This window comes from Acartia tonsa, chromosome 10 (genome assembly GCF_053477335.1).
Source record: "Acartia tonsa isolate MP-2025a chromosome 10, ASM5347733v1, whole genome shotgun sequence".
Taxonomy (NCBI): domain Eukaryota; kingdom Metazoa; phylum Arthropoda; class Copepoda; order Calanoida; family Acartiidae; genus Acartia; species Acartia tonsa.
Genome location: NC_137269.1, coordinates 24,845,649 through 24,859,170, shown reverse-complemented (window position 1 = coordinate 24,859,170; position 13,522 = coordinate 24,845,649). Strand labels below are relative to the sequence as shown.

Genomic DNA, 13,522 nt, shown 5'->3' with positions numbered 1-13,522 from the left:
TCAGAATGTCCATACCTACGTCCATTTCAAACATGTAGATGATTAACTTCATTAACATCAAATTTTTATTATCCTATTGTTTTTATTTATTTGGAATACTGATTCCTTGGACAACAAAGTACAAAGTTAATTATAAGAGAAGCATCTGCATAAAAAAAGTCCTGAAAATGTGAGTAGGTACTTGAATAGTATGTACATTTATATTCTGTTTTTATAGTTGTAACACTCGACAATTATTAATGTTCGTTTGTCCTATTGTTTAAGAGCATAGCTTTTATGAATGTTATCCTTGTTATCGTGTAGTTTTTAGAAAAAGAGGTCCACTAGATATCTTTTTCCATTGCATGTACGTCAAATAAGCTTGAACATTATATTAATATTCCGTTTTAAATTTCAGAGGTTAAAAAATGATTTTTAATAAGCCGCTCACTTCTCTCTTTGATTTATAAAAGGTAATATTTTTATAATCCTCGACTGTGGCATAACACGCATCAGCTCGTTTTTTGGCAAGGTGATAGGTTCGAATTTCAGCCCCACACTGCGTCATACTTTAAGACGTTAAAAATTGTTCCCATTGCTGCCGTGTCAGGTGTGTGACATAAGTAGTAAGATAAGAGGGGAAGGTCTTGGCCCGAAACAGGTGCAACTCACTACCATGCCTAATTAGTACTTAGAGACATATATGTAGTGACGTGCACAGTGTTGTGCCAGGAGGATTGGCAAAGGAGGGGGTAGTGGACTCTTCATTTTCAATTTTTGTTTTTAAAAGAAAAAAATTTTTAGGGGGGTGGGGAGGATAGATTTCTGTTGGGAGGGTGGAGAAATCATTCCTCAAAATAGTTAAAAACCTTCCCTGGATCAATTAGGAATCCTAACAGTAAAGGAGATCCATATAAATAGGTTTAATGGTAAGTGCTATGGACAAAAAAAGTTTTCTTCTTTATATCCTATCCTCCTATTATATAAGGTGATACGATTTTTTTGTATGAAGCATATAAAGATTTAAGTAACTACTGAACCGATTGGGTTCTATTTTATGTAACTTTCTCATAGGTACTGTTTTAGTTTTTAGGCTATGTTAATTTCCGATTTTACATCCGCCCCCCCCTTTACAGAACAACTATTTTGGCGTTATCCTCTTAGAAATTTTTTTTCTCAATTTTTTACCCCCCCCCCCCCCCCCCCCCTCCCCCGACTACCGACGAACAACTATTTTAGGTTAGGTTAGGTTTTAGGCTAGGGAGCCGAGCGCTGCGGCTAGGAAGGCAAGGGGGGCGAGCGCTGCGGATAGGCAGGCAAGGGGGCCGAGCGCTGCGGCTAGGCAGGCAAGGGGGCAGAGCGCTGCGGCTAGGCAGGCTAGGGAGCCGAGCGCTGCGGCCAAAGTTCATAGTTCGCTGTCTGGGGGGGGGGGGGGTACTCAAATTTTCAATATTGAAAAAAAATTTCTAAGAGGATATTACCACCATTTCTGCGTTTTTGAATACAGAGCCCTTAGATGAGTATTTTATAAAGCAGTAGGATTTCTTTTGCAGTGTAGCTTCCTATAGGTCCAGGGAAGTGCTTTTAAGGTCTCCCTTGGCGTATCCGCTAGTAAAAGGTTGTAATCATTTATGAAAGGTGTAGTTGCTTTTATTTTCTTTAGCTTCTCTTGTAAAAAGTCACAATGTGAAAATGGACAGACAGACAAACATTTCGAATTATAGAGTAACTTTGCAACTAAAAAGTATTTACTATTTTAGAGGTTGCGTTTAGCCAATGAGGAAATCAACCCAACGAGATGAAATTCAATGTTATTTGCAGCACACAAGAAAAATCTTCGACGTGTAGTAATAAATATAATAAGAATGTGTGTGTGTTTTAGCATTTTTTCCTTAACAAACCAATGAAAATATTTTGATACCGCTTTCTTTTAAAAATTAAATAATCTGGCCTAGCACACATCCCTCTTATAATTAATACTATATATTTCAAAATATTATTTTCTAATGATTATTAATACCATATTCATGTGATATTTAGAAAAGAAATTTATTTGATTGGTAGAAAACCTACTCTAAATTGAAATGTCCGTCTAACTAAGTGTTTTGATCTAATTTGTATTTTTTTCGGATAAAATTATTTGTGTCCATAAATGAAAGGACAAGTATCTTTACTTTCTATGTTTTAGCAAGAACTTAAGTTACGGTTTCTCTAAACTTAAAGGCTGTTTAATTGTAGATAAAGACTCATGTATCTCAATTTCATCATTAAATATGCTTCTGAATTTATTCCAGATGATTCATAAGATTTATTAGCATTCATTCTAAATCTTAATTTGTTATTCTGTTTGTTTTTTAGCCATCTTTTAATTTTTGTGCGGGATGTTGTCAACCATGTTTTATTATTAATACATTCTATTTTATTGTAAATCAACTTTCACAAGCTTTATATTTGACAATCTAAATCAACAGCTTGGATTCTGTCATAGAACTATCCTGTATGTTAACTTATTTAATAAGTTTTAATCAACAAAATCACATGTAAGGGGGAGGGGGCAGAAGTGACACTTAATAAAACCAAAACTAAAAGTCGAAGGAACTCCACTAAAAAAGAGTTACAGCTTTGAGATTTGGCATGGCAGTTGCTTTTATGGTACAATATGGAACTGTGGAGAAACAGCCGCTCCCGCCGAAAACCGCCGAAATGTTTTTGCCTGTTTTAGCCAAATTAGACAATTTTCAACCATCTTCATAAAAAATTCCCTTATTTGCACTTGACACTTGACATGTTTGAAGTATTACTAGTGTCAAGTGAAAAGGCAAAATAAAATTCGGTGGGAAACAGCGGTTTTTGACATGAGCGACAGTTCCTCCACTGTCTCTTCAGAGTTCAGTATTGTACCTCTTTAAAGCAACTGCCATACCAAATCTCAGAGCTACATCTCTTTATTTAATTTGGTTTCTTTGACTTCTATTTATGGTTTTAAAAAGTGTCACTTCCGCCCCCCCCCCCCCCCCCCAATTTGAAGCATTAACATTTAGAGAGAAGAAAAAAACTGTTTTCAATGTTTCTGTTATAACTATTACGTATTTTACTTAATTTCATCTTCAAATTGTGATTTTATAATGTAAAGCAAATCTATTATAAAATATAATAATCACTTCAATCAATCATTTTTATGTATTAAGAGCATGGCTACTTTATAACTAGAGTTCTGTTTTTTACGTAAATGATTACATTAAAAGGTGTGTGTATATCATTCCGTGAACTATCAAATTTCGACATTTTTCTTGCGTGTTTACTGTGTACATATGTGTTCTAACTAGACTTTTTAAACAGTAGAAGAACGCTGAAATTTGGCATGTAGTTGCTCTTATTAGTGTAATAAACAGATTAATCCCTGCACATGTTTTAAAATTATTGGCGAGAAATAGCAAAAAAAGGCAGTAGATTACTGTATTAGATGGCAGCGCAAGCAGCGGTCCCGCCGCCTTATCTTTTTAGTTCCACATTGTACCTAATTAAGCGCAATTACCATTTATGTAATGAATTGGTAATTAAATTATTAATCAGATTTTTAACCCTTAACAGTCAGGCCCCTTGATCGGTTGGGGGGGGGGGGGGGAGGGGCTATTATCTCAGTTTCTATTAGAGCTAGAGGGCTAAAAAATTTTGTGCAAGTTCCCTGAATTTCTGACCTTAAGTCAATTTTCACTTCCTTCACCCTTTTATTTAACAACCTTTGTTTTTAGGTCCTTTTTTACTTCAAATTTCAAACGGCTGTAATTTTCTTATTTTTGAAGCTAGAAGTACAATTTTTTGCAGAAAATGTTTATTTATATGTAAATTTTATATTAGAATTATCAAAATATAAATTTCAGCGGCTGCAGCTGTACTTGGCAGCTGCCAGACGCCGTAGTTGGCGGGAAAACGGCGGCGGATCTTTATGACATTTTAATACGTTATGGAGACATGTGGGAAAAGCTTAAGTTCAAAATTTGAAGTCTCTAAGTCAAAAATTGCGGCCACAGGAGCCTCATAAAGATTTCTGGAGACCTGGAGGATCAGGACCTGCAGGATCATACCTGGAACCTATATTAGACTTAAACACCTGTATTTCGTATGAGGATGTACTTCTAGAGGATATTTTAGTATTTTGGTAAGATAAAATGCTTTGTTTAAGTCAAAGAAATATTTTTGCGCTTTTCCTGGATGACCCTGCCAGGTTTGCTGGCATCATGTGCCCGCCAGGATGAAGATATCAAAAAATTCCAACTCTCAGTTATGTGTCATACCCATACTTAAAAAGTCACGCAGTTTGGGCTCTTTATCTTTTACAAACAGAAAATGAGGTAGAAAAAAACTGGAGCCGACCGTTAAGCAAAGCTTTTCTATAATTAGGGTCGGTCCGTAAAGGATAGCTTTTTGGGTCAATTTAAACAGGTTATAATTGTCCTATTGATTTCAAACTTTTAATGCTGATTCCTGTAACAGTTACTTAGAAACCGCAGCAACACTATAAGCATTACCAGAAAGTCCATACTTCCACTTAAAATAAGCTGATCTTTTAATTTTTGACTATAAAAAACTTTGTATATTAAAATTATAATATTCATCTGAATTTTGGTATACTGATTCCTATTACAACATAGTACAATATTATAAGCAAAGTATTATAGTCAAGTCATATAAAGCTGTTTTGAAGCAAATTTACTTACAAGTTTGTTTAGACTTTAATGCATTAAAATTCTGCTTATTCAGTTCTGACACTCTACAAGTGTTAAGTTCGTTCATCTTTCCATTTCAATGCTTCGCTTTTATGGATGTTATCATCCTTGTTGTATTAATGATTATACAGTTGAAGCTTTAAAATGTAAGCATGTCCGTAGAGAAAGCATAATCAATACACAAGATTACATCAGGCATGTTTAAATGTTATAAATTTCAAACTTGGCACGATGATTCCTGTAATAAAGGCTTGTGAAGATGATTTCTGTAATAGGCATTAAGGGACTATGCACGTAAGAGAGCAAGTGATGCTAAGCACCTTCCAGCAGTGATTCTAAATATTTTTTTGTGAATATACTGGGGTTATGTTTGATATAGTTATACCAATAAAGTTTCTCCATGGTTTTCTAAAAATAAAACTTTGAAATGTTAAGAATATTTTGATGAAATTTAATAAAATGTTTTGTTGAGTTTAAAGGTTTAAATAAAATAAAACACCAAAACATAAATTACAAAAGTACATTAATAAAACTATCTACAATACTACAAGTTACCATCCCTTTTTATAAATTAACATTTTTAATTGAAAAACTTTACTTTTCTGTCACATCAGTTTGAACTCAACAAAACGTTTGATGATATATAGCCAAAAACTGCCTTACATTAAAAGTTTGTTTCACACAAAACCATGGTAAAACTTTATAAAAAAAATTATATAACGATATTAAACCTAACCCTAGTATATTTATCAAAAACATTTAGAATCACTTGCTCTTGTTCATGCATATTCCATTTAGCGTGTATAGCAACTGTACATTTTTTAGTTATTTTTACATATTAGGCACTTTGTAATATTATATTCAATAGCAGCTGCGCTCTAGCATCTAGGGGATTGTATATCCTGAAAAAGGGGGGGGGGGATGGGTGTAGTTTACCCTCCATTTTATTTTTTTCCAAACAAGATGACTATCGAATGCATGCTGATCATAAAAAGGCTACCAAATTATTCCAGCACTTTTAAAATAACTTTTCTCAAATGGCGACATTAATCGGTTCAGTGGATATGTATCAAGATCTTAATGACCTAACAAAAAAATAAAATACGATAATTAATCTTTAGTGTTTAATTTTATACACACTTAGAGGGGGTGGGGGTTAAATTCTATCCCGCTGTTTTATTTTAATTTCAAAAAGAAAGTCTAAAAAAATATAAAGGGAAGAGGAAGTAGTACCCTTATCAAAAATAGCTAAAAACCTTACAAGACCAAAGAGAAGCTACACTGTAACGGATTATCGTATCGGTCCAGTGGTTAGAGATATCCATAGGAGCAGATAGACACACAGAGATCCTGTTTCTTTCCAATACGGTTTAAAGTATAACATTTTTAAAGTTTAGAGCTAAGGGGTAGTCCCACAAATGATTTCAACAAAAAGTTAAACCTTATTTAATTTTTTTAAAATTCCGTGGAAACTCCGTCAATAAATACCAGTTTATGATATCAAAGATGTTTAAACTCAAAAACCTCCCGCATTTCTATAATTATTACGTACATTACGGTTTGCTGTTTTAATTAATTTATGCATGTTAGAATTGTCCTCTCGATTTCAAACTGTGCATGATGATTCCTGTAGTAGTTAGGTACGATTTGGAAAGCGTAGCAACTCTATATTCGTTGCCAGAATATCCGTATGTCCATTTTAGACATGTTTTTTAACTTTTGAAACAACAAATTTTTCAGAGGTCTAGATTTAAGAAGTTTGATACCTGCACCAACAAGCAGCAAAGCATAAAATGTAATTCCAGAGAGAGGTAACAATGGGCTGTTTATTACACTTGTCCCTAAAGTTTTATAATGAAGTGTTATTATTCGTTGGCTTAACAACTTTGGGAAATTTTACTTAGTTTTAACTATTATAAAGGGATTCATGTTACCTTTACTGAATTATGTAGGGGCAGTTGTCTATCCATCTGAAGAAATAATTTCTCAAATTGAAAATCTTATTATTTCTTTCTTATGTCAAAGTAGACCAATAGCTAAATCCAAAATCTTTTCAAGTGCCGAAAATGGAGGTTTAGGAATACCAAAAGTAACAGATTTTTTACGATCTCTAGATATTTTAATGTATAAAAAATCTTTATCCATAGTTGATACTTGGTCTTCAGAATTAAAAAATACAAGATGCCAAGCAAATGATCCATTTTATTTTTATGAAAAATTAGATAAGAATATTAATCCCATTTTATCAAGAATTATTGAATCATATACAATATTTTCAAATTCATTTTGGCTAAAACATGACAATATAAAAGACATGAGAATTTTTAAAAATGATTATTTTTGTAATAGTGATAAACAAATGGTAAGCAGGGCTATTTTTACAGAAACAACATGGTTACGTTATGAAAATGATATTAAGTTAATTTGCTTTGGAGACCTTTTAAATACTGATAATGTATGTCTAGATTATAGAAACTTTAACATCAAATCAAAGGTCAATTTTAATTACATGGAATATCTGAGACTTAGGGGATTTGTTCAGCACAATATTGCTATATATAGGTGTAAACTTTCAAAACCCCAAACTAAAATTAGTTCCCTGTTTTTAAAGCCAAAAGTAAAGTCAAAACATTTTCGTTACTTCTTATCAAATGATGAACAAAGGATAGAAAAGTGTAAGACTTATTTAAATAGGTATAACTGGGCGAATATCAGAGAATTTGACATAGAGAGAGAGCGTAAATGGCAAAAAGTTTGGAATTTGTCCTTTATTCCTATAAACATAAGAGATTTCTCGTTTAAATCAATAAAAAATTTTCACTATTTTAATGCCAATATCGCTAATTTTAGGCCAGAGTCTCCAGAATGTACACTTTGTAGACTGGACAGGAATCTACCCGCACCCAAAGAAACTGCCCAGCACTTTTATCTGAACTGTCCTGTCACCACTAGTATTACTGCCAACTACTTCACAAACCTTCTACAAAATATTGAACATAATTTTGAGTCAAGCTGGCTGTTAGTAGGAGTTCCAAAAACGCTCACCAGTAACCTCATAACTGTATTGAATATCGAAATTATTCTTGTGTTATTTTTCATCTTTCAGTCAAGACTGAAAAAAAAGCTTCCATTAAATTCAAATCTACTTGAATTCATTTCCTTTCAAAGGAAATTTTTGCTTAAAAATAAAAGTTATAAGCTAGGATATGAAAAATTAACAACAATACAATTTGACCCTGGATAAAATTTATTTCTACTCTGTCGGTTAGTCAGCTCAAGTATGCTATACAGGGTAAATACCTAGGTAAGGGACCAGTCGATAATGATCCTCTGGCGACTCTTAAACCTAACAGGGTCAGAGCTGTCTATTATCAGAATACCTGTCCCTGCCCCTCTCATCTTAATTCAGTCTGCTAAACACATCTTATATGTGATACACTATTTTTTTTTGGAGGCTTTATTGATGACTGGGCTAGGGGAATACCACAGGATCTGTGACTTGAGTTATAGGGGCAATACCAAGGTAAGGGACCAGTCGAAAATTATCCTCTGGCGACCCTTGTACCTAACAATGTTAGAGCATTCTGCTCTTAATAAAACTGTCCCTGCCCAGGATCTGTGACTTGAGTTATAGGGGCAATAATAAGGTAAGGGACCAGTCGAAAATTATCCTTAATTCATCCTCTGGCGACCCTTGTACTTAACAGTTTTAGAGCATTCTGCTCTTAATAAAACTGTCCCTGCCCCTCCTTTCTTTATTCAGTCTGCCAATCACACCTTAAATGTGATCCATTATAATCTGAGGAATTAAAATATGACTGAACGAAGGGAATGTCACAGATTGTAAAAATCTTTTTTATTTAACCAATGTAATTTTGAAATGCTATTCTTTTATATATGTGTACATAAACAATTTTTACCCAACTTGAATATTTTAAATGAGTTTTAAATTAATATTGTTATACTTTTAATGTAATCTTTGTAAGTAAATGATAAAGACAAATAAAGAATCAAATAGTTTTAACTGGTTGGTTTATTAAGTTGAGTGTTCAAACGTTACAACCACTAATTTTAGTCTTGAAAAGGGGTAATTTTTTATATTATCATTGGGGATGTACGTCAATTTATCGGCCATTGTCTTTTCCCTTTAGATCCCTAACATAAATCTATTAGAATATCAAGAAATAAAAAAATCTGAACCTGATATAATAGCCTCATTAATGTTTAAAACGTACATATGTAATTAGAGAGCAGCTTTATACATTAAACTAAACAAATATATGAAATATCTTATTTTATTTTATCAAAAATCATTTATAATTTCGGAATAAATAATTAATTATATGTATATGCTACTGATCTTAGAATGTTTTTTTCTTGTTTACGAGTTTTTACTTAAGCGGAGCGAGTAAGGGCATCGTAAAATAAGGTTGAAGGATTGTCCATTCAGAGATTCAAATATCATTTGGTAGATTCTCTCCCTTTACCCAGCAACAAGGAGGTCAGCTGGGTGTCCTTTGCAACATCATTGTTCCTGAAAAAAAAATAATACTTAATCAAAGAGTACATTGCATAATTTACTTTTTTTGTCGTTTATGTAGGAAATAATTTCTCATTTGATAAGTAGGTACTAAGTAGTAAAGAAACACATGTCCAATAAGTTATTAAGTGCTAGCGGCTTTGCTTATGTAAGCCTTAAAGAAAAAGGGGACTGTTCTCCAACAATTAAAAACAAACTTTATGACCTTTCGAAATAGCCTAAAAAAAATTCATCTCGTTCTTGCATTGTTCCTTTTTGTTAGTTTTTAAGATATTAAACATGCATTTCAACATTTTTGCATCTTAACTACAGTGTGTTTTTTTTATGAGAACTTTTTTGAAAGCAATTTTATTCCACTAATAGTTGTAACTTGTAAGAATTTAATGATTAATAGCTTATTTTCTTCGTTTTTTGAGGCAATTAATAAAAATTAAAAAAAATATTTCAGTTTTTCATTTTATTGATTGCCTTAAAAAAACGAAGAAAATAAGCCATTAATCATTAAATTCTGATAACTATAAGTGGGGTAAAATTGCTTTCAAAAAAGTTCTCATAAAAAAACACACTGTATAACCTCTTTCTGTCTTAAATAACTTAAACTGTGTAGAGACTGTAATATTACGACCTAAAACAAGAGTTCGAGTTTTATCATTGAAGGAAAAGCTGCATATATTTACCTTTATATATAGGATGTAGTGTGCAGAGAAATTCTTCGTAGTTTTATTCCGTTGGTAAAAGGTGTTGTTGTTGTGTCGGTCTCCTTACCATTACCTTAAAATTTATAAAAAATCATAAGTAACCGTCCTTATAATAACAGGATGTATGTCTGTCTCTGTGTACTGAATATTCTTATAGGTCTAGGTCAGGTTTTATCTTATTTTAGAAAGAGTACAACTACCACTCTATTATCGCTCCCAGAAAAAAAGCCAACTCCCACCCCCACTTACAAAAAATCCTTTAAATTTTGTTTTTACTTCTTTCAAAATTAAAAGTATCTTGGCAATTTTTACGCAAAAAATTAAGCTTAAGAATATAATTTTCAATCGCCAAATAAAGTAATTGAATCTCGAAAAATCTATTGATGTTTAAAAAATTTTTTTAGGTTTCTGTTAGATATGGTTAAGTGCACGTAAGCTCCATGTGTATGAAAGATTAGCGACAAAAATATCTTAAAACAAGGATGATAACATCCATAAAAGCGAAGCTCTGAAATGGTAGGACAAACGAACATTAACTCTTGTAGAGGGTCAGAATCAGAAAATTTAAATGATAAAAGTCGAAAAAATTAAGTCTGTTAAAAACTGCTGAATTACAGGATAATGTTTAAGGACACACTTACATTTTTAAGACTTGATTATAGAGCTGCTTTGCTTATATTATTGAACTTTGTTGTCCTAGGAATCAGTATTCCAAAAATCACATCAATCGGATATTATTAACACACACAAAGAGGGGAGGCGGAAGTAACACTTTTTGAAACCAAAACTAAAAGTCAAAGCAACTCAACTAAATAAAGAGTTACAGCTCTGAGATTTGACATGGCAGTTGCTTTAAAGAGGTATAATATGGAACTGTGAAGAAACGGCGGAGGAACCGCCGCTCAGGCCGAAAAACGCCGTTTCCCGCCAAATTTTTTTCCGGCTTTTCTCGTCAAATGCAAATATAAGAAATGACAGGAAGGTGGAAGGCTGCTAATGCAGGAGAAGAGAACTGTGGTTTTACTAGAAGTATGAGGCCGGTAAATATATTTGCACTTGACACATGGAATTTTAATATTAACATGTTTGAACTATTTCAAGTGTCAAGTGAAAATATAAGGGAAATTTTTATGAAAAAAATATCTCAGATGATTCAAAATGATCTAATTTGACGAGAAAAGGCACAAATAAATTTCGGCGGGAAACGGCGGTTTTCGGCGTGAGCGGCGATCCACCGCCGTTTCTTCACAGTTCCATATTGTACCTCTATAAAGTAACTGCCATGTCAAATCTCAGAGCTGTAACTCTTTATTTAGTTGAGTTGCTTTGACTTTTAGTTTCGGTTTCAAAAAGTGTTACTTCCGCCCCCTCCATTTGTTGTTAAGAAAGTTAAAAATCGACATGTTTAAAATGAACTTACGGACATTCTGGTATTGATTTTAGATTTGCTAGGCTTTCTAAATTGTACCTAACTACTATAAGATACAAAGTTTGTATTTAATAGGACAATTCTAACATGCCTAAAGACCGACACTTATTATAGAAACTTTGCTTTTAATAAAATAAAAACCAGATGCGCAATACTATTAATCACACTGTTATCCTTTAATATAAATTAGTAATCTTTTTTTGTCTAAAGCTTAATTTCTCGGAAATTAGAAGGTCTTAGTTAAAGATCTCAGAAATAGCTGTTCCAAATTAATTTTTCTTTTCAGGGAAGCTGTATAAATTTCTTGGAATAGTTAAGCTAGTTTCTGACCTTGCCCAGGGCTAGAGGTTAGAAGTGAAATATGTCTTGGGTAGGTTTAAGACTATTATTCTCGTCAAGAGGCTAGGGGTAAAGCAACTACTAATATTATAAATCCCTTTCTATAAATATTATCAATAAAATCTATTTTTTATACCCGCAACCGTAGCTTAAAACATTATGCATCGGGGAGTTGAAAGGTACGAATCTCGGCTTAACACCACTTTAAAACTAAATACGTTAAAAATGGTTCCTACTACAGCTATGTATGTTGCGCGATATTAATAGTTAGAGTAGGGGAAATGCCTTTGCCCAAAACAGGCACAACTCACTACCTGACACATTTAGGACTTTTAGACAAATGAAAGCTAAGGACATATCACTTACCCTCGTTCTTTTGTCACCTTCCCATTTTTGAATTTTTCATTAGCATTGGCTTTAGAAAGTAATGTTTAACTTGTGATTTTTATTATGCATTAAAAGATAAAAAAGTAAAACCTGATTTGCATTTTGTTAGTAGAAACATCGTTTTAATCAATCTGCCGTCACTTTCTTCTCATCTTTAGTAAATTTGCAGCTCATCTTTATTAAATATCTGAAAGATTCAAATTAACTTTAAAGTATATTGAAACCTGAGATAGAATATTTTGCCGCATCCATTACACCATATTTGTGAAGAAAGTTGTGTGTGGCACATTTCAGGCCTTATTTTAAACAATTAATTTACACAAGCAATAAAAACATTAACGTTAAGTAAGCTAGGACATTTCCCCTTTCTACAATTTATGTATTTATTTATAAAGGAAGCAAATGATATTGTCTTTAACTTTTATAATTAGTAATTATTATCCCAATATGTGTCACTTTATTTTAAGAGCTTATGCTTGCGCAAAAATATACACACACAAAAAAAACGCAACGTAAACTTTACATCCCCAACTAACCCCTACTCCCCATCTCGCTTGATTTTTGATAACTTTTAGCAAAAGTTGATATTGTAATATCTGAACAAAATCACAAATAAAATAATTATAATATAATGCATTAAAATAGTATAAGCATTGTAACATTTTAACATTTTTATTTAAATTCGAAAAAGATATTTGTTATTGTGTCCGCCATTTTTATTAGGTTGGTTAGACTAATCTAATTATCAGCTGGAACTTATCCTAAAAAATTTATAGACGTTTCTTCAACATTGGAAAATTTTTAAAATAAATATAAAAACAAAAATATTCAATTTTCATTTCAATAATTTGTTATATTAAAAGTATTTTAAGATTGCAGGTATCATTTTTTAATTTTCAAGAAAAATCAAATATTATTGAAATTATTTTTTTTTTAATCATGAGGACGTCAGTCTAAATTTTGTAAAGTCTGACCTCCAGCTGTTTTTCTCAGGGAAAAAGGAACATTAAATAATTTATTTTTAAAGTAAATATTCAAAAGTACGACTGAAAAAAGGTTGACCTCAAAAAAGGTTGACTGAAAATTTCTATCGGTCGACTGTTTAGCTTTTGTGAACTGGGCTTAAGACCAAAATTGAATCTAATATGATTTCTAGGGGGATTGGGTAAAATTTAAATTTAAATTAATTCTACTATTGACTAAAGGTATTCATCAAGAATGTAATATAGCTCTTTATTGAATTGTATTATAGACAGCTTTCTGCAGATATTAAAATAAAAAAAGTAAAAATTACACCAGTTTTGTTAGCCCCAAGGGGCCGAATGCCCAGGCAGACAAAACTTGTTTTAATTTTATGATTTTTATTTAAATACTAGCGGTTACACCCCTAGAGGCCTCTAGTGGCACTTTAAATGTTGTTTTT

General features: G+C 32.3%; 2 long non-coding RNA genes across 2 annotated transcripts; one reads left to right on the top strand and one right to left on the bottom strand.

Annotated features, from left to right (window-relative positions):
* The first annotated feature begins 318 nt into the window (after positions 1–318).
* On the top strand, positions 319–1,905 carry LOC145329686 (uncharacterized). The gene is made up of 2 exons (XR_013883051.1): positions 319–452; positions 1,740–1,905. It is a non-coding gene; the product is annotated as an uncharacterized LOC145329686 (long non-coding RNA).
* Positions 1,906–8,987: 7,082 nt separating this feature from the next.
* LOC145330657 (uncharacterized) lies at positions 8,988–12,322 on the bottom strand. Its single transcript, XR_013883540.1, has 3 exons — positions 12,190–12,322; positions 9,924–10,017; positions 8,988–9,240 (listed from the first exon to the last, which is right to left on the bottom strand). It is a non-coding gene; the product is annotated as an uncharacterized LOC145330657 (long non-coding RNA).
* Between the last annotated feature and the right edge of the window lie 1,200 nt (positions 12,323–13,522).